The sequence below is a fragment of the Pan paniscus genome, chromosome 9 (assembly GCF_029289425.2).
Source record: "Pan paniscus chromosome 9, NHGRI_mPanPan1-v2.0_pri, whole genome shotgun sequence".
Lineage (NCBI taxonomy): Eukaryota > Metazoa > Chordata > Mammalia > Primates > Hominidae > Pan > Pan paniscus.
The window spans coordinates 122980489-123002774 of record NC_073258.2 but is presented as its reverse complement, the minus strand read 5'-3'; the positions used below and the strand labels follow the sequence as shown (position 1 = coordinate 123002774).

General features: G+C 39.0%; 1 long non-coding RNA gene across 2 annotated transcripts in view; it reads left to right on the top strand.

Annotated features, from left to right (window-relative positions):
* LOC112441180 (uncharacterized) overlaps positions 1 to 22286 on the top strand; it is a 204894-nt gene that overhangs the window by 70936 nt on the left and 111672 nt on the right. For both annotated transcript variants that reach the window (XR_008620282.2, XR_010113501.1), the window contains exon 2: positions 4824 to 4943. This is a non-coding gene — a long non-coding RNA (uncharacterized LOC112441180). The remainder of the gene's footprint in view (positions 1 to 4823; positions 4944 to 22286) is intronic.

The window sequence follows — 22286 nt, the reverse complement described above, 5'->3', positions numbered from 1 at the left end:
CAAATAAATCTCTTTTCTTTATAAATTACCCAGCCTCAGGTATTTCTTTATGGCAGTACAAATGGACTAATATAGGCATGGAAGAAATTGAAGAAAACAAGGGCAAGAGAGTGGCCTGGGGCAGAATGTGCAAGCCAACCTGAAGAAAGGCAATGAGAAGCCTTTATTGATTAACTGGAAGTTTTGAAAAGTTACTCAGGCAGGACAGGCAGGAAGGATTGGAAGGAGAAAGATTAAGACAGTGATTCTCAACAGGAATGGGAAATCTGTGAGAATAATCTGTAAAGCTTTTGCAAAATACGCAAGCCTGGTTTTTCCTCCACTGTTCTGTCTTCTCCTTCAACCACACTTCTGATGTGATATGGGGTTACAGGAAGGTAAGCATTTTGAAAAATGCTTGCTAGATGATACTGATAAATCCTTCCCTCTACCATTGCTTTAATTTAGCCAAGAGGTACTTAAGTAAGGCTGTGACAATGGAGATGATAAAGAATGGATTTGAGAGGCACATGAGTTGGAATTACATAGGATGGATTGGATGAGGGTGTAATGGAGAGGAAACATGACAAACAGGTGCTTAGTTTGAGTGACTGAGATACTATAAACTGAAATGATCCCAAGAAGAGGAGTAGGGTTTCTGGACATAGTTGTGGATTCTACTTGATACAGGTAGAATTTGAAGTCACTATAGGCAGTTGATAATATAAAGAACTGGAGTTCAAGAGAGCTTAAAACCATAAATACCCAAGTAATTGTGAGGCAATAGAATAGAAGCAATAGACAGTACCATAGAAGTGTTAAACATTGGCAACAGAAAACCAGAGGCAAGGGAGATCTGTATTGTCTGGAGCAGACAGATAAGACTTCTCGGATAAGTGAAACTTGAGTTGCATCTGAAAGTATTAATAGCTTATTCAGCTTTGAGAGATTAAAAATGGAGATCATTTGCCAAAAGGTATGGGCGAGAAAGAAAAATGCTGTTTCAAGAGGGCAGGATAGTGATATGAATGACTTCATAATAAAAACGAATATACTTTCATTTATTCTTCACTCCCAGAGGGAGCTATTATTATTCACAATTTATAGATGAAGAAATAGGTTCAGAGAGGTTAAATAAATGGTCTGAGTCATTTCAAGTAGAGCAGTGTCCTTGAATCTGTAACCTTTAACTCCAGACTCTTGTTCTAATCCATAGATTGTATGTGCTGAAAGGCAGGGTTTATTTCTTAATTATTTTAATATCCCTCATGGCTAGTATATAGCCTGAAAATAGACTCTAAGTACATATTTTTGAATTAAACTGAAAATTATCAGTTCTTTTGTGCATCAGTTTAAGTATTTATCATTTACATTTAAGACTAAACATAGAAGTGAAACATTGTAGGACTAGAAATTACTTTAAGATCTTCAAATCCAACGGCTCACTTTATAGAGGAGGAAATTAAGGCCCAGAGAAAGGAAGAGACTTACCTAAAATCTCACATGCAGTTATCAGCAAATCTGGAGCAAAACCTGTGCCTCAACTTCTCAACCAGGACTTTTTTCGCATACCATTCAATCTAAGAGTGTGATTGCAAAGTGTGAGACTGTCCTCCTTCTTCTGAGCTCTCCGAAGTTAGACAGAAACAAAAAACATAGATAGGCATAGGAGGCAATCTGATAGATAAGAACTCTTGGACTATTTTTTTCAGTCAGCAGTCTAATCATTGGATAGAATAAGAGAAGGCTGATATAAGAATCAGACACAGGAATTCTCGAGCAATTCATCTGAGAAAAGAACAACAACAAAGGTTTGAAGGGAGGTAGTGTATTTTTCAATGGATTCTAATGGCATGCTATGGAGTCACCATTGTCTGTCTTGCTATCTTTTAAATATAAAACACAATCTCACCTACCTAAGGCAGATGAGAAGAAATACCATTCCTGGTCCCTGGTCCAGGGCCAACTTACAGAACCCTGAAGGGCACTCACAAGCTGTGCAATTTGGAGAACTCACACTGCTTTGCTCTCCCAGGCTCCTCATCTGTAAATGAGAGGGTTAGATTACATTTATCTAGTTTTGTTTATCACTTCCTCTCTCAACTAAACCCTTGCCCAAAGATAATGAGCCTATTCCTACCAGCGAGTGAGGTGAAGAATTAACTTGAGGCTGTCTATACTGTCATGGATGATGGCTCCTAGAATTAACTTGATTCTTATCTACACCAGCATAGATGCTGGCTCCTAGGGTGGGCAGATTCGGGTCCTGCACCAACCCTGACTGGTGACCTTCTTGCTCCATCAACACCATGTGGGTCCAGGTGGCTTCTGTGGTCCCTTCAGCTCAAGCTGCTGGTTGATACTCAGTGAAACACCACTGTTCACAAAAACAAAGTGAGTGTGAAGAACCTGATCTTCTCACCAATTTCCTGTTAGCCTGTCCTCCAAGTCTCAACTCAACTCTGTCTTCTCATAATTTACCTCCTCTATACATGCTTGATGAGACCTCAAATTGGCCTCACTCTTTATCTGCTTATCCCATTCTGCCCTCAGGCTCCATCTTTTTTTAATGTCTTTTTTTTCTTTTTAAAATTTTCTTTTTGAAATTTAGCATACCATTAATGAAACAATTTTACATTAAGCTGAAACACTGACATTAATTTTTGGTGTACTGTTTCTATAAATTTAACACATGTATAGATTGATGTAATCATCAACAATAATAAAATACAGAACATTTCCATAACTCCAAAGAATTCTTTCATGCTATTTCTTTATAGTTATACCTTCTCTTCAGCCCCAGTCTCTGGCAATTGCTGATCTGTTGAGAATGTCATCTAAATGGACTCATATTTATCTAACTTTCTTTTTAAGAATGGCTTCCACCACTCAACATAATGCCTTTGAGATTCATCCCTGTTACTGTATGTATTCATAATTTCTTCTTTTTTACCCCTGAGTAGTATTCCATTGTATGGATATACCACACTTGGTTTCTTCTTTCACTGATTAAAAGACATCTGGATTGTTCCTAGTTTGGGGCGATTATAAATAGAACTGTTATAAATATTCACGTACAGGTATTTAAAAAGTTTTTCTAGGGTGAATACCTAGAAGCGGTTGACCCCTTAGTTTTGATTCCTTCTCACTTTTGAATCTAGGTTTGCCTCACCCCCGGATTAGTGATACTGAACCTACACTGCTGCCTTGCCTCTTCCTCTGATGAGCAGTCCCTGTCTACCAGTTTTGGTTCCATCTCTTCCATCCCACCACTCTCTTATTTCTGGCTAGGAGCTCCAAGCACATCATAAAACCAAAGCCCATTTTAATTTGTCTAAATCTTTTTCAGCTGTAAATTTGCTGTGATTTGGATTATTGCACCAGTATTGTAGTACCCTCTGCTGGCCGATTCGCAAAGATGGCTTTATGCCTGTGCTGGAAGAGAAACTGTAGGTACAATAGAAAAAAGAAAAATAATTAGGGGGAGTGAGGAGGAAGAGCGGTGGCGAACTACCATTGTAGTGACAGCCTGACTGGGACACTCCATGTATTTGGTGCTACACATATAGATAAATGCTGCAATATTTTTGTGGAACCCTACAATATTGTGCTTGTCTTCTCAATTGTAGGCAAAGATGGGCTGTCTGGAAAGCTGGACTCAGCCTGGAGCATGTTCCCCAGATTGCTATTTTGTGAAGGCTTCCGCATACAAATGACTCAGATCCAAACATTCAAAAATGATCTTGGAGGGCCATCTGGTTCTTGCTGGTTCTAAAAGCTTCCTTCAGCCTGGAGTATGGATCCAGTACAAAAGATAGTGAGAGCTGTTCATTGAGGTTTAACATGTTCCACTGACCGAGGCTAGAAGCTGGCTTTAAAAAATAGCCAACACTGATGCTCCAAGGGCCAATTGCTGATGCTTGTCACAGGTCAGTGGAACTCTGATAAATATTTAATTGATGATGATGTGGTTGTATGGAGGTTTACACATACACACACACACACACACACACACACAGAGCAACACAATTTTATATCATTAGAAAACGTGTTAATTTGTTTGGGTGTCTGAAACAGTCTGGGAATTAGGCTGAACCAGCATGTCAGGCAGTGAGAAGCCATGTAATTGTTGTGATGTGTCATTTTAAATTTGTGACGACAATACTGCCAACCTTACCATTTGGATAATGGTGCTGATGGATTTGCCATTTGCACTAGCTGGCTGCTTGCTTTTCTGATCAAATGGCTGCCTATTCTGTGGCCAAGGGACAGGGAGTGTTTCCTATTTGGGAGGCTCACGAGCTTGAATGAGGATGGGAGACTACAATCTCAGTCTTAGTTTCTGGCTCCAACCAAGTTCAGATGGAGATGGGGCATCTCATGAGGGGGACACTGGGCATCAGAAACTATGGATTTCAGACAGTCACCTCATTGGACAAAATGCGTGAAGTGGCATTACTTGACTCACTTTTTCATTTCTATAGGCTTTGGCTGTCTCGTTGGAAAGTGGTGTGAGGGGAGGTGTGTGTGCTTTCTTTAGCTTATGCAGACGAAACCAAAATATATCCTATATAATGACATTGTCATTCCTTCTTTATGCTTTGTCATACTCTAGGATGTAAGATTATCAAATACAGGGATTGTATCTTGTGTATGCATACCCCTAACCTCGCACAGTATCCAGCAAAGAGAAGACATAAAAGGAGAGCTTGTTAAATGCTCTGAGTAAAGTTGTGGCTTTTTAAAGGCACTGATAGATTGGATGACATCTATGAATGTTGGGGTCATGGGAAATTATTTTACCTGCATCTTAGATAATTGATCTTTCTTGTATTCACTCTCAGTGAAGATCCCGGTGTTACACATCCAATCGTTCACCTCCTTCCAAGACTATGACATTCCAGGAAACCTTCACTGCTAAGAGGAACTAAGATCTAGAGTATCTCCTCGAGGAAGTACAACTGGTAAGTCCTTACCAGCGAGTTTAACGTTTGTTTCTAAAATGTACCAAATAACAACAAAGATCCCCCATGCCTGGCAAACAGTACCCATGCCCCTGCCACATACCGTGAAGCACAGCCTCTCAATGGTCAATGGCAAAAACTAATGTTTGTCTGTCCTAATGTGTATATTCTATAGAGATGGAAATGGCATTTAAAACGATTTTTATTAATGGAAAAATTTAGCACTGTTGGTTTTATAAAGTTCTAGTGAGCTTTATGGTCTCCAGAAAAGACTAGATAGGGCTCTGCAGTTTACCAGCTTTTTTCAACAAAGCTTCTTCTCTTTTACTCTCAGTATATCATATTATACTTTCAATAGAATCTGAAGATTTCTTTTTGAGTGGATTTCTATAGGGGTTCCACCTAATATAGTCCCTGGCTATATTAGGAGACCTATGCTGGCATCTGGTGAGTTTACTAATAATGGTGATTGTAGTACTTGTATATTTTTAAAATTTTGGTAAAAAAAATTCAGAAAAATTACCATCTTAACCATTTTTAACTGTATGTACAGTAGTTGTAAACTAATTCACACTGTTGTGCTAGCATCACCACTATCCATCCACAGAACTCTTTTCATTTTGCAAAACTGAAATTCTGTATCTATTAAAAATGTTTATCCATTACTCCCTCACCTCAGCTCCTGGAAACCACCATTCTATTTTCTATCTCTATGAATTTGAACTCTAGATACTTCATATAAGTGGTTTCATACAATATTTGTTGTTTTGTGATTGGCTTATATCACCTAGCGTAATGTCCTTTAGGTTCATCCATGTTATAGCATGTGTCTGAACTTCCTTCTTGTTTAAGGTTGAATAATATTCCATTGTATGTATATGCCACATTTTATTTATCCATTCATCCATCCATGGACACTTGGTTTGCTTCCATTTTTTGGTTATTAAGAATAATACTGCTACAGATCTCTCTTAGAGTCCCTGCTTTCGATTCCTTTGGGTACAAACTCAGAATTGGAATTGAGAGATCAAATGGTAACTATGTTTTCAATTTTTTGAAGTACCACTACACTAGTTTCCATAGCAGTGGCACCATTTTACATTCCAGTAAGGATTTTAATTTTTCCGTATCCTCATCAATACTTATTAGTTTCTGTGTTTTTTTTTTTAATGGTAGCCATCCTAATAGGGGTAAAGTGATATCTCATCATGGTTTTGATTTGCACTTCTTTAATAATTAGTTATGCTGTTTTTTTTTCTGTGCTTACTGGTTACTTGTATATCTTTGGAGAAATGTCTATTCAAGTCTTCTCATTTTTGAATCAAGTTGTCTGGTTTTTTTTGTTGTTGAATTTTGGTAGTGTTTTATATATTCTGGATCCTTTATCAGATCTATGATTGGCAAGTGTTCTCTTCCATCCGGTGAGTTGTCTTTTCACTCTGTTAATTCTGTCCTTTAGTCCACAAAAGCTTTTAACTTTGATGTAGTTTAATTTATCTACTTTTTCTTTTATTGCATGTGCTATTGGTGTTATATCCAAGAAATCATTGCAAAAATCCAGTGTCATGAAATTGTTCTCCTATGTTTTCTTCTAAGAGTTTTATAGTTTTAGGTCTTACATTTAGGTCATTGATCTATTTTGTGTAGTAGCTGTTTTACCCCACCCTAGACTGTGAATTTCTTGAGCAGAGAGACAATGGCTTTTCATCATTGTATTCTAAGCACTTAGCATCTACCTGGCACATAGTAAGTGCTCAGTTAATTTTAGTTGTATGAAACAATTTCATCAGATATAATGAAAATAAACCAAAGATTATATTTTCAGTGATTTGCTAGCTTAATAATAATTAATTATAGCAGTTTCAAAAATTTTAAGTGCTTTGACAACCCACAAAGAAAGCTCTAAATTAAAAAGGCAATGCTGCTTTCAAATCTTTGAAGGACTTTTTGGCATTTTATTTATTTACTTTTTCCTGAGGATGTTTAATGAAATATTTGGATATTTGTCATAATAATTGTGCTCTTTTGGACTTAAGTGCCTTTATCATGGGCTCTGTGCACAGTTAGCTCTGTGGGGAAAATAAAGATTGCCCAAGAAGATTGTTTCTTTTGTCCACACATGGGTCCCTGAAACTCTGGGCAAAGCATGAGGTGAAGAGCTGGCCACGTTTGTTTCTTGTCTTTGGGTGAGTTATTCCACATCTGAGTCTCCCTTAATTTCTTCATTTAGAAAGCAAGAGGGGAAAATTAGAACCTGTACATGATTCCTTCTAATTCTAAAATTATGAAAGTTTAGCTATTGGTGACAAGACAATTCTAACAAGAGTAGAAATTCAACTATTTCTGGGAACAAACAAAGACAAGGTTTACCACAATCTGATCTCTCACAGAGAAACTTCCTACCACAAAAATAATTGGGATAGTTTGGGGGAAGGCTGTGGATCAGTCCTCAGAGTTATATTCCTGCTTTTGCCATAAGTGCTCATGAAGAAGGGGGCTTTGAAAATAAAATAAAATAAAGTTACTATTATTGTTGTTGTTGTTGTTATTGAATCAGGGACAGCTCTACATTTTCAGCCTCTCCAGAGTGAATTGTCTTATATATATATGTGGCACAACCAGTTTAAAAGATAATAGAGCTCTTGGTGACATTACTAGTTAAAAGTATTGAGGCTGGGCACGGTGGTTCACGCCTGTAATCCCAGCATTTTGAGAGGATGAGGTGGGTGGATCACTTGAGGTCAGGAGTTTGAGGTCAGCCTGGCCAACATGGCCAAATCTCGTCTATGCTAAAAATACAAAAAAAATTAGCTGGGCGTGGTGGTGTGTGCCTATAATCCCACTACTCGGGAGGCTGAGGCAGGAGAATCGCTTGAGCCTGGGAGGCAGAGGTTGCAGTGAGCTGAGATCGCACCACCGCACTCCATTCTTGGTGACAGAGTGAGACCCTGTCTCAAAACAAAAAACAACAACAAAAAAAATGAGTACCATACCCTACCAGTCCCACCTATACTCCATATGCCCCACATGTTTTGTGAGCCAGTTTCAACCATGTTTGAGAGACAATTACAACTACCATCTCCCTGATGGACACCTCTGCAAGAAGTGGCCTGTGGTATACTGGTATCTGATTCTGAGGTCTCTCTTCTACTATGGCCATTATTGGATCATTCTGAGACTGAGTATTAGGCTGTCTTTATGGTGCCAATTAAACAGCAAGTTCTAGCAAGGGCATCAGGGAGATCTGTGTTCTAACCTCTGCTCTTTCTGTCTATGTGAAGTTTGGGCAAGTGACTTATCCTGCTGAGAATGGGTTTCTACAGGTCCAAAATAGTAAGGATTTTATCTTTTGTTTTATATGAGGGAGATATATATAAATATCTATCTATCTATATAATATATATATCTATATATAGATATATATAAAATATGTATCTATAGATATATAAAATATATATCTATAATATAAAATATATAATTGATATCTGACATATTATATATAATATATAATTGATACCTGTGACTTATGATATAAATATTAATTGATATTTATCAATTATATATCATATTATATATCTCTTATATATCATATAATTATATATCATATTGTATATATATAACTTTCAATCTGTTTCATCATTGAATGTAATAGTAACACTGATATATATCAATTATATATCATATAATATATATCAATTATATAATATACATTGTAGATATATAAAATATGTAATCCATCATTTTATGTAATATATAGTAGATATATAATATCTATCTGTATAGCTAATATATATATGATTGGATTGCTGAAAGAAAGGGAAAAATAGAAGGTGCTAATTTTTCTTTAGCGTCTTCTATGTGCTGGTTACTATGCCAGGTGTTTACGTAAGTTATCCTATTAATGCTCAAACTGCTCTGTGAAGGAGCCATTGCTGGGCTCATCTTAGGGTGGGATGATTGATGCTCAGAGAGGTTAAGTGACTGCTTTAAAATAACACAGCAGATACACAGAAGAATCAGAATTTCAATGCATATTTGATCGGCTGGATCTAACACCACTGATCTTTCTTGGACATCCATATACTTTGACACAGTACAAAGCTGACATATTCTACACCCATGGGGACCTACGTCCCCCTCCTCTCACTGCTGAAATTGCTAATTTGCTTTCTTCTTTTGGAGTTTCTGAAAAAGAGAGCTCTCAACCTTTGAGTCTTCTGGTTTTTACCTTTGCTGAAGAACAAATATCACCTATTTTCCCCGGAAGTTGTTTTCTAGAGAAAAAAGCCGCTTTTGATCTAATATGGGTGGCAGACAATTGCTCCAAAGACAAAGATTCAAACATAAGTGAAGCTTCATCTGCGATCTTGCCTTGAAGTCATTTTTCTCCCCCTTTTCCTTTTTTAAATTTACTCTCTAAAAACTTATTCTCTTTGGGGCCCTGGTGAGTATGATAGTGTCCAGATTCCCAGTCTGGGGCCCTAGATTCACAAAAGGCCAAGTTGACGTTCATTCTGCATCTGGCTTATTTGATGCCAGAGGAGCACCGAGGTCTCCTGAGAGAACCAGGAGAGATTTGCCTCCTGCAGAGGTTTGGATAAGCCCCAGCTAATCTCCGTGGCTTCTGAAGGGCACACCTGCTTGTCTGCCAGCCAGCAGCCTCCTCGCTCATTTCCCGTGGGATGGCTGGGGTCAGAGGGCCTCCAGAAAGCCTTTTATCTTCCCCCGCCCTACCAGGCCCCCCTCAGCAGCACCTGGGTCCACACTTAAGACTTCCTTTGAGGAGAGGTCGAGACGATGTCCCTCCCAGAATGGGGGCCGGTGCCCTTTTCCTTCCTTTTGAGGCGGCTCGCTTGTTTCTTCCTTCTAAATCAGAGTTTGATTCAAACTTTATCATGCATGGCTCAAACTTCATCCCGTGGGGGCTAAGCTGATCTGAATTAGTTTCTGGGCTGCTGAGCTAGGGACACGTAGTAGGTGTTCAGTAAATAAAGATGATGTCTGATTATGATCTGCTTGAGAGTTCAGGAAAGATACACTGTCAACTTTCAATCTGTTTCATCACTGGACTGTAATACTAACACTGATAATATGAAAATGTCAGAAAATTGAAAAGTCACTTTTGTTTAGCTGTGGGAGGCAGGGGTTCTCCCTCCCTCTTTTCCTAAATCACATCTTCCTTCTAAATTACCTCTAGAAGTGGTTAGTAGTGAATTGTAATTATTAATAGTAATAATACTAGTTCTACTAGTATTTAGTAGTATTGATACTAAACTAGTGGTAATACTAATATTACTACTGCTAGTTATCTTTACTAATAAAGAGAATTAATAGGAAATCAGAGTTTGATTCAAACTTTATCATGCCTGCAACAAACAGTAGTAAAGTAATCATCTGGCCTTACAATATCTTTACTAATAAAGATAATTAGTAGTAATTATCCTTAGAAGTGATTGGTTTGTTTTCTGTGAGCATTCTGGTTAATATGGGTCAGAGACTGCTATTTAGCATAGGAAGATTCTAAGGATTATCTTCTTTCTCTGTTTCTCTCTCTCTTCTCTCTCTTTCTCTCTTTCTTTCTTTCTCTCTCTCATTTTCTGTACATAAAAATAGAGAAAGAATATTTTTGAAAAGGTTACTACTAATGATAATTTGTATAAGAATGTGGCTAAAAAATCAAATTAGGAAAACTATAATCTTCTCTTCCCTTGAACTCATCAGTTGTTGTACAGGTTTATCATCCCACTCTCTCCTAAATCCACTAATATTTGTTGAGCTTTTAGTCTAAGTCCCTGGGCTGAGTAAAATGCAATGATTCTAGCCCCATGGAAACTTCATTTTAGCTGGTAAGATAGGCCATCAGGGTTATGTGATAATTAATTGCTTGTGGATTGATGCAGTGATGATGAATTTGAGTGTTAAAGAACGAAGAAGGTTGAGTAAAGAGACATCAGTTGCTCTGATTATGAATCAGGCACAAAATCAGAAGCTCATATATATTTCATTTATCTTTCCTAAAACCATGCAAGATAGACAGTATTATTCCCATTTTATAGATGAGGAAATGGGGGCTCAAAGACATTGAGTAATCTGGCAGACTCATTGCAGAGCTAAGACTATAATTCAGATGACACAACTAATACTTGAAACTCAAGGTGTAATTTGAACCCGGCACTGGATCCAAACAACCCTTGAATTCCATTCTGTTCAATCTATACGCAAACACGGCTGTAATCGCGGCAGAGAACTGCGTAGGCCGTCACCCTTGATATTAATACTGCAAAGTGATTTTTCAAAAAGGAGAACGAATGTAAAAATAATTTACCAGCTAATTGCTAACTTTCCCTTTCAGTCTGGATTGTTTATGTATCAGGGTATGTGGTGACTTTAAACTATGGGTTTTAATTCTTTTAGCTGGAGTGCTCTACCTCTCCCTCTGCCTGCAGCATCCCCAGTAGCATGTTCCCACTCCCCTGAATGCTTTGGCATTGTCTCTCCTCTGATAACGTATGTACAAATGGAGACTGCGTACCACCCTTTTCCCCAGTGAAGCACACAAACAGTGAGCAGACAGACACTATCTAGGAGGCTGCAACTCAGGACCATAATATTGTGGCAGAAAGTAGCAAATAAAACAGCCAGTGCTGGGTGCAGGATAATAGCATAATAAGATAAGTGCGAGAGAGTCAGGAGGCGGTAATGGCCCTGGAGATGGAGAAATTCTGGGAAAGTAGGGCAGTATAAAAGCAGAGACACCATCTGTGGGATCCAGGCAGTTGTGAGTGACTCCGAATGACACAATATGGAGATCTGTTCTACAACACAACAAATAGTAGTAAAGTAATCATCTGGGCCTACAATTGTCAGACATTCTTTGTTTGAAATGCCACCTTCCCAGCCATGAATACCAGTGTAGCCATGGTTATAAATGGCAAGGCTATAAATGGCCTCTTCCTCCAACCAATTCAATTTGCAGAAAGTGAGAATAAGAAACAATTTCCTCCCTAGATGGACTCTCCACTGGACTACATTGGGCACTGCACATGCCCTCAAGCCATCTTATCCAAGTATAATAAACAGATGCATAGTTTAATAAATCTCTGTCCTCCTTCCCCCTAGCCTTCTTAGCCTCTAGTAACCTCTGTTCTACTCTGCTTCTGTGAGAGCAACTTCTTTAGTTTCCACACATGAATGAGAACATGTGGTGTTTAACTTTCTGTTCCTGGCTTATTTAACTTAACATATTGTTCTCCAGGCTCTCATCCATGTTGCCACAAATGACAGGATTTTATTCTTTTTTTATGGCTGAATAGTATTCCACTGGGCACATATACTACATTTGCTTTATCTGTTCATTTGTTGTTGGACACTTGGGTTGATTCCATATCTTGGCCATTGTGAATAGTGATGCAGTGAACATCAAGGTGTTGACACCTCTTTGACATATCAATTTCCTTTTCTTTGGATAAATACCCAGTACTGTGCCAGGCATGGCGGCTCATGCCTGTAATCCCCACACATTGGGAGGCTGAGGCGGGTGAATCACTTGAGTTCAGGAGTTCGAGACCAGCCTGGCCAACATGGTGGAACTCTGTCTCTACTAAAAATACAAAAATTAGCTGGGTGTGGTGGCGGGTACCTGTAGTCTCAGCTACTTGGGAGGCTGAGGCAGGAGAATTACTTGAACCTGGGAGGCGGAGCTTGCAGTGAGCCGAGACCACGCCACTGCGCTCTAGCAGTGCAACAGAGTGAAACTCCATCTAAAAAACAAACAAACAAACAAACAAACAAACAAACAAAAAAACCCAGTAGTGGGATTGCTGGATACACTTTTTAAGAAACTGCCATACTGTTCTTCATACTGGCTGTACCAACCAGATGAGAGAGATAACTTCTAGTGCTTTAGCACACTGTAAGATGACTGTAGTTAACAATAATATGTATTTTCAAACAGCTAGAAGAGAGGATAGTGAACTTCCCAATACATAGAAATGACAAACATTTGAGATGATGGATATGCTAATTCATCTGACCTGATCACTACACATGACATGTATCAAAATATCATGATGGAACCCCCCAAAATGTAAAAATATTTTGAAAATCTCAAAAATTTAAAAATTAAATTTAAAAAAATCTACATTAATAAAAAGCTATATCAGAAGGGATTGGGAAAGAAACTAAGCTTTACTGAAGGTGTCTATGTGCCAGGCAGAATGCTTGACATTTTGTATATATCATCTCATTTGGCCCTCATAACAACACTCTAAGGTTGATGGCATCATTTAGATTATAAAGATGAAGAGAAAGAGGCTCAGAGACATAAAATAACTTGCTCCACTTTACCCAGTGGTGGACCCAGCATTCTCATTTGGGACTGGGTGACTTTCAGATCAAGCTCTTTCCTCTACATGCATGGTTCTCAGAGGTTGAAGACGCATTATATCTCCTCCTCTCACATTCTTTGCCAATTATTCATTATCCAATAGAGGGTTTTTTTTTTTTTTTGACATGAGATGCTTATCTTTAAGTCTCCAGAAATCTGGAATCAGCTAACCCAAACTTTCAAGTAATTAAAATGATTTTTCTATATTCCAACTTTAGTTGAAAGAGATAAAGAGAGATAAACCCATTAGCTTAAGAGTTTAGACAAAGCATTAACTTCAAGAATATACATTTATTTCAGTACACTTTTTCAGCTTAATCTTCTATACCAAGCTTGTGTAACCCATGACCCGTGGGGCACATGTGACCCAGGATGGCTTTGAAAGTGGCCCAACACAAATTTGTAAACTTTCTTAAAGCATTATGAGATATTTTGTGATTAAAAAAAAAATCTCATCAGCTATCGCTAGCGTTAGTGTGTTTTATGTGTGGCCTTAGACAATTCTTCTGGCCCAGGGAAGTCAAAAGACTGGGCACCTCTGATCTATACCTCCTACTCTATTGAACTATGACTGTTGAAATTTAGAATGATAACCCAAAGAGGTGTGACAAGGACCTGAATCATTAAAGAGGACCAAGGAAGAGAGTAGAGGAAAGAGTACTGACTGGAAAGTCCCAAGAATGTGGACTTGAATTCCTATGCAGCTACATAGATTGCTGCTCCAGGCAAATTGATCACTCTAACTCCAGTTCCATCAGCTGGAAGGTGGGCATGTAGTATCTCAAAAGACAGTTGTGAGAAGTCGGTGAGATAATGTGTGTATAAATCACCTAGCATAAGAAATGTATTGTACCTGCTCAATAAATCTTACTTTCCTTCATAAAGCAGAAAAATAATTTTCAACCACAAGCAAAACAAAGTGGTTGTTGGTCATTTAGAGTTTTTCCTTTTTTACCGCTAGGGTAGCATCGGTGAAGTTAGTCAAGAGACTTGGGAATACTGAGGCCGTTTTGCCTACAGAAAAGGCAAAAGTGCACTCCCAATATGGAATTTATTTCTTGGCAAGCAGTTCTCTGTCTCCTATACTATTCTTGCTTCTATCAGTGAAGGTTCTCACCATTATATGTCATATATTGACAACAACAACAAAAACACAGAAGATTAATGACCAACAGTAGAAATCACCAGTTTATTGCTTTAATTCAACAGCATAATTTTCTCTGAACAGATTTAGCCAATGGAAGCAAATGGTATAGTACTAGGCTTAAATCTCTTTGCTGACTGCATTTCCCTACAATCCATTGTTTTATGGCTCTACCCTATAACCAGACAGCACAATCACCTTTAGAGACACTTTTCTCCTTATTTCATCAGGGGCTATGAATCCAGATAGGTCACATGCACACTAATGACCTCTACCTGTTGAAGACCACGACAACAGGAAATGCTTTGAGAAAGATATTTAATTGTATTTACAAATGAACCTTGAGAGAGGTAACATTGGGGTTAAGAGCACTATCTCGCTTTATAGTGAAGCAGACCTTGGTCCTGGATCTACCATTTATAATCTTATGATACTGGGAAAGTGATTTAATTTCTCTGAGCCTCATCTTTCTCTTTCTGTTTCTTTCTTTCTTTCTTTCTTTCTTTCTTTCTTTCTTTCTTTCTTTCTTTCTTTCTTTCTCTCTCTCTCTCTTTCTCTCTCTCTCTCTCTTTCTTTCTTTCCTTCTTTCTTTCTTTCTTTTTTTTTTTTTTTTCCAAAACAGAATCTTACTCTGTCACCCAGGCTGGGGTGCAGTGGCGCAGTCTCAGCTCACTGCAAGTTCCGCCTCCCGGGTTCACGCCATTCTCCTGTCTCAGCCTCCCGAGTAGCTGGGACTACAGGTGCCCGCCACTGCGCCCGGCTGATTTTTTTGTATTTTTAGTAGAGACAGGGTATCACCGTGTTAGCCAGGATGGTCTCGATCTCCTGACCTCGTGATCCGCCCACCTCGGCCTCCCAAAGTGCTGGGATTACAGGCGTGAGCCACCGCGCCTGGCCTCTTTTTTTTTTTTTTTGGAGACTGAGTCTCAATTTGTTGTCCAGGCTGGAGTGCAGTGGCCTAATGTCGGCTCATTGCAACCTCTGCCTCCTGGGTTCAAGGGATTCTCGTGCCTCAGCCTCCCAAGTAGCTGGGACTACAGGCATAAGCCACCACATATACCTAATTTTTTGTATTTTTAGTAGATACGGGTTTCACCATGTTGGCCAGGCTAGTCTTAATCTCCTGATCTCAGGTGATCCACCTGCCTCGGCCTCCCAAAGTGCTGGGATTACAGGCGTGAGCCACCGAGCCCAGCCTGTATTTCTTATTAGTAAAATGCATGGTTTATGTTATAAGCACTTAACAAATATAAGTCATTAAATACAATTAGCTTTCTGTTTATCCTTCTGTTGACTTCACTAAGCTACCTTATGACCTCTTGAAACTGATGTATAGTTTATCCCCAGTGATTCTAAAAATAGTTTACAACCTCAGTGATTTCTCCTTGAATTGGCCAGACGGACACAGCTATTTGGGGCTTCTCAGTTGAAGACAACACAATCCTGTGATATCACCCCCGGCTCCTGCTATTTCTTTCCCTATCTCTCTTGCTTATTCCGCTCTCCTATGGAGGGGGTGTCACTAGGCTAATGTCAAATGGCAGATGTGGATCTTTCATCAGGAGCCCTGAGCACAGAGACCATTTTATCTATTTGCAATGATTTGTTTCTTACTGCAGCACTACTCTTTAGCATTATTGATCCCCTCTGCCTTTGACCCTGGTTTGTAGCAGGAGCAGTCAAGGGGGTGGGGGCGCTGGAGACCGTCTGGCATTGTACCGAGTTTAATTCCTGTTTACGTTTGCATATGCCTTCCTGTTCTACATTAAAATACTTCATACTATTGCAGTGGAGTTGAGGGTCTGCATCCTTCGTGTCATGCTTCTCAATATAGTAATGACTTCTCTCAGGGTCAGAATCTGTTCCCTGCGTGGCTCCTGCTATCCCAGTTAGGGAAGGGGCTCTCAAAGCTTGGGTTTCCTCTCCAGGAAGTTGGGTCAATATAGTTTCTGAATGAAGCAAGGAGGGGGCTGGAGAAGAAATTATTTAATCAGCACATATAAATAGAAATGACATAATGAGATGGGGAGAAAAGGGGGACTCTAGGCTAAAAGTGGAGATGTCATGTTTCTTCTCCCCTCCGCCCCCCACAAGAGTTGAAGGTTTTCTTGAATTACCTTCTAGGGCTTCAGTGAGAAAAGAAATCTGAAAATTAGAAATTTTTTTTCTTATTTTATTTTACTCATTCAAAGAACAGTTAGGAATATTAGTCACCCCAAATCATCCTTACTTGCCAAACTACTCTACTCTAGCTGACCCCATGCTTATTCTGGATCCTGCATGATAATCCAAGTCACCTGTCTTTTTGTTGTCTCAAGACAAGTGTCAGTGCCTCTAGACACTTTGAAGCCTAGGGTCACTTAGAAAGGAGAATAATATCTCTGGGGGAAGGTAGGATAGCACCACTTGAATCATTTAATTTTCTGTAAGGTAATGATGATCATTTGAATGAGTTGCAAATATATGGCGGAAAAATAGGCTTCCGGTCCACAGAGAAGGGATCAATAAAGACCCTGTCTGTGTGGTAAAGTAAATCAGAGAGTTGGAGTAATTATTTTAAAAACTTGCTCCCAAACCTCTCATGAATAGATACATAAATGGATATGAGAGACAGTCATGCATCATACATAGTCATGCTTTACTTAACAATGAAGATATATTCTGAGGACTGCATCATGAAGTGATTTCATTGTTGTGTGATCAGCATAGAGTGTGCTTACACAACTTTAGTTGGTATAGCCTACTACACACCTGAGCTATTTTGTATAGCCTATTGTTCCTAGGCCACAAACCTGTACAGCATGTTACTGTACTGAACACTGTAAACAACTGCAAAACAAGTATTTGTGCATCTAAACATATCTAAATATGGAAAAGGTGATGTGTTATGCTATGACGTTACGATGGCTATGACATCACTAGGAGATAGGAATTTATCAGCTCCATTAAAACCTTATGGGACCACCATTGTATATGTGGTATGTTGTTGACCGAAATGTTGTTATGCAGTAGATATCTGTGTGTGTGTGTGTGTGTGTGTGTGTGTGTGTGTGTCTGTGTGTGTGTATTTTTTCCCCTCAGGCAGGTGGGGATAGGGTGGTTAGAATGATGATCTTTATTCTAAAATTAATTTCATTATAGAACTAGCAATAAACTAGCAATATTGTCAAAATTGTCAACTAATCAGTGTCTTAAATTATAATAAATAGAAGGTGAAAGACAAAGAGTTGACTATCACACCATAGCCCTTAGTCTAGTTTTCTGTATGATACAATCATTTTATTTTTTTGCTGGCATGGCTAGCACCAAGCATCTTAGTCCATCACATACACTCTATTGCTTTAACTTGTTGCTATGGCAACCTCAACATTCTCCCACAGTAAAAAAAAAAAAATTAAATTTGTATCTATGAATTTGTAAAAAACAACTATAAGATTAAATAAAACCCCAGTCACATTAGTCTGTTTCATATAGCATTCTGGGAAGATTTCCATAATAACAATTATTGCATATAATTTCATGAGCTGCAATCCATAAATAATCTTTCTTGGGAAAGTATGAAATATTCAGGCTCTTCCATGGGCAAATGGGCAAGTACCTTATTCAGTTATTCACCATCTCTTGAACACCTATATATGCCACTGTATTAAATTCATGTATTAAATAAAGTATACTTCAGTAAAAAAAAGAAGACCCAAAAATATGTAAAGATTTTTAAAGATAGAAGCCTATTTTCTCCTCTTGTAATTGTCCAATACATTGTTTCTGGTCAGTAGTAGCTGATACAGTGATTCAGGAGTCCAAGTTCTTTCCATCACACGGGTCAGCCAGCTCCTTGCTGTTTATCAACCTCTGCATCCACTTACCTGACAGCAGGCCAAAGACCGTGGCGTGTTATAAAAATATGGCTGGGCATGGTGGTTCACGCCTATAATCCCAGCACTTTGGGAGACCACGGTGGGTGGATCACTTGAGGTCAGGAGTTCGAGACCAGCCTGGCCAACATGGTGAAACCTTGTCTCTACTAAAAATACAAAAAATTGGCCGGGTGTGGTGGCAAGTGCTCAGCTACTCAGGAGGCTGAGGCGAGAGAATCACTTGAACCTGGGAGGCGGAGGTTGCAGTGAGCCGAGATCATGCCACTGCTCTCCAGCCTGGGCGACAGAGCGAGACTCTGTCTCAAAAAAAAAAAAAAAAAATTATTCCCAGCACTTTGGGAGGCCGAGGTGGGTGGATCATGAGGTTAGGAGATCGAGACCATCCTGGCTAACACAATGAAACCCCGTCTCTACTAAAAATACAAAAAAAATTAGCTGGGCATGGTGGCAGGCACCTGTAGTCCCAGCTACTTGGGAGGCTGAGGCAGGAGAATGGTGTGAACCCAGGAGGTGGAACTTGCAGTGAGCCGACATCGCACCACTGCACTCCAGCCTGGGTGACAGACCAAGACTCCATCTCAAAAAAAAAAGTTATATATATGGAGGCTTTTATAACACATCGTATAAATATATATAAATATAACACATCATATATATACATATGTATACATGTATATATATGAAATATAACACATCATATATATGTATATATACGTGTATATATATATGATGTGTTATAAAAGCCTCCAAGTGAAATACCTCACATCTGTTCATTTTCCATTGGCTAATTATTATCCCATGGCCACATCTGGATGGAAATTGAGCTGGAAAATGTAGTCCCTGGCTTGGTAGCAGCTTCCCAGCAGCAACTCAGTGCTAGGGGAGAATTCTGAATTTAATAGATAGCTGGCTAACTCTGTCACCATGCAGGTAGGTAGAAAGATGAGTAAGACATGCTTGTAACCATGAAGGGTTCACAGTTTTGGGGGGAGAAAGTCATGTAAACATGTACGTGCTATAGTAAAAGGCTGAGCTGAGTGCCCTGGGGAGCAGCTACCTCTACTTGGCAGGGTTGGGACTGCTGGTGGCACTGCCTTTAAAGGCAGCTGTACCTTGAACTGATAAGGAGAACTACCGTAAAGTAATTTTAAAATAATGGACTGGCTTAAAAGCACGTGTGTAGGAGTGGGAGACTACAGGAGGTGGAAATGAAGAGGAATAATTAGATAATGTAGTTGTCCCTGCTGGTTCTTAAGTGATAAGCCTATATTTCTCCCTCGCTCTTCACTTGCCTTATCACGAGTGGGTGACCTTGATGAGACTTTTTCAACACTGTATCTTTGGTTCCTTTTAATCTCCTGTCAGTTGCTATCACTGTCAGCATGACCTACCTCCAGTGAAAAATTCAGCTTTCCTTTAAGCCTTACCAGGAATGCTAAATTATGAGGAAATGTCAGGATGGGAGGATGCTATAAACACTAAGACATATTACTGGAGGCGGGGGTCATGGAAGGACACTGAGGTCTCTTCCCTCAACACTACAAGGACTCAGAAGTCTGTATTTTTGCCTTCTGGATCTTTTTACAGTTGGAGTTGATATACTTTGTCAGTTGAGCACTGTCTGTCTCCAGTGCCGACTATTGTTATATTCTAACCCAGTGAATTGTGAATCGAGATTTCCATGCCTGGAGGAGGAATAACCAATTACCAGTGCACCAAAACACACCAAGAGCCAGGATATAATCTTTTTGGCAGGTGGGGCAATTGGCGGATTTGTAGTTGTAATGTTCTTTGAGGTCCACTCATGAAACAAATATTCAAGTGAAACGGTAGCCATAAAATATGCTTCGAAACGTTACAATTACTACAATCCAAATGAAAGAAGGTACAGAGTAATTATTATCAATATCTCAAATGGAGAATTTTGGTAGTGATATTTGCAGTGGGTCAAGAGTGTTGCACTTCAACAAATCCCTCTTACCTAAGGGAAAACCAAAGTTAGACTTGTGTTAAGCATTTTCAGTGATTCTATGGGACACTATCAATCATAGTGAGCATGGTAAGAAATTGATATTGATAAAAGAAAAAGACATTACCCTCAAGTATTTGGAGTTTAGTTTGGGAGACAGAACCAGAAACATAAAGTAATTGACAAAGCATGGATGTAAATGCAGCGTCCACAAGCAGAAGAAATTGAAGCAGTTAGATTATTAGATTAAAAAAACCCTTATCTATGAGTTATTGTATATACTTATGCATTTTGCCATGGAAGAGATTAGTTTTTTCTCTCTTTGAATGCTTTTTAAGAAAAAAGAAGAGAATTTCATACATTTGCTTGGTTTTCAGATCTTGGCTTTTAAATTCTGGTTGTGGCTTGGCTTCTCTTGTACTCTAAAACAGCTCATTAGTCACTTGAGAGCCTTGAGCCTTAGTTTCTATAAATCTATAAATGGACAGTTGAAGTGATGACTTATATCCTACTTTTTTCTACAAGTGTTAGATTCTAAGTGTATGCAGCGAGTGTTTGTACTTTTCATTGTGGTTGCCTTTTATATCCTGCATTTGATTGATTGCATGATGGAAGCTTTAATCATGATATGGCCCCTCTTCTCCTCTCCCCCCTTCTCCTAAGCTACTGGTCTTGCTTTCCCCTACTCTTTCTTCCCTAGACTTTAATCTTTCCAAATTCAGTACTTGAATTTTTTTTTGAAGGAATTGAGATACTGAGGAGAGAGATTTGAAGACCTAGACCTCAAAAAAGACAAGATCTTTCTAACTCTTCTAATTTGTGTCTGTTACATTGAGGACATACTGGTTTATTCTTCCGAATGAGGCTTTCTTTTATTTATGTTTTTATTGATGGAATAGTGACCTACAATTTCTAAAGTATGTTGGGCTCCAAAATTATTTACCTTGACTTTACCCAAAAAAAGTCACAAGCTAAGATTCCGCTAAAGACAGACATTTCTGAGTGATGAACTAGGGCCAAAGAAAGTTAATCAAGGCACATAGAGTCGGGTCCTTTGGGCCCAAGCAGCATAGAGGATCCCTGGAGATGTTTTGATCAGTGAGGGCAGGACTGACTATTGTTTTAGCAATTTCTCCCACGTAATGAGCAAGTGGCCTTTCTGGCAGGGATGGAACGTTCCAATGAAGGCTACATCACAGAATAATCTTGCCATTTTCACACAAGGTCATTCAATCATACTTCATAGTTATAAGTGATCTAACTTTCCAGCAATTGAAAGGCTTCTATATATGGAATCCTTGAGTAAAGTCAATTCAGGCTCTGTGTGGGCCCTTAAGTTATATCAATAATAAGAAATGTCATTTTGTTTCTCTTCCAACTAATTTTAAGTTTCAAAAGAGCTCTGAGTGGCTAATATTAATATCAACTAGGTAATGTAGATACTAACCAGAGTTTTGATTATAGCTGTAGCAAAATTTCTACATTTAATGTTGATGCATAACTGCAGGCTCTGGTGATAAGAAAGCAGCCTGCAGTCTCAGAAAATAAAAGCTCCTTTAGGATAATGTATACAGCTATTTAAGGTCCTCCTCAAATCTGAACTGCCCCTACTCTGGAGGTGTTTATGTGTTGAATATGTACTGACAATCAGTATGGGAAAGAATTGAGACCACTAACTGACACTCGTATCTAGTAATAAAGATTGTTATCCTTCTTTTTTTTTTTTTTTTTTTTTGAGACAGAGTCTTGCTCTGTCTCCCAGGCTGGAGTACAGTGGTACGATCTCAGCTGACTGCAACCTCCGCCTCCCTGGTTCAAGCGATTCTTCTGCCTCAGCCTCCCAAGTAGGTGGGACTACAGGCATGTGCCACCATGCCTGGATAATTTTTGTATTTTTAGTATAGACAGGGTTTCACAATATTGGCCAGGCTGGTCTCGAACTCCTGACTTCGTGATCCACCTGCCT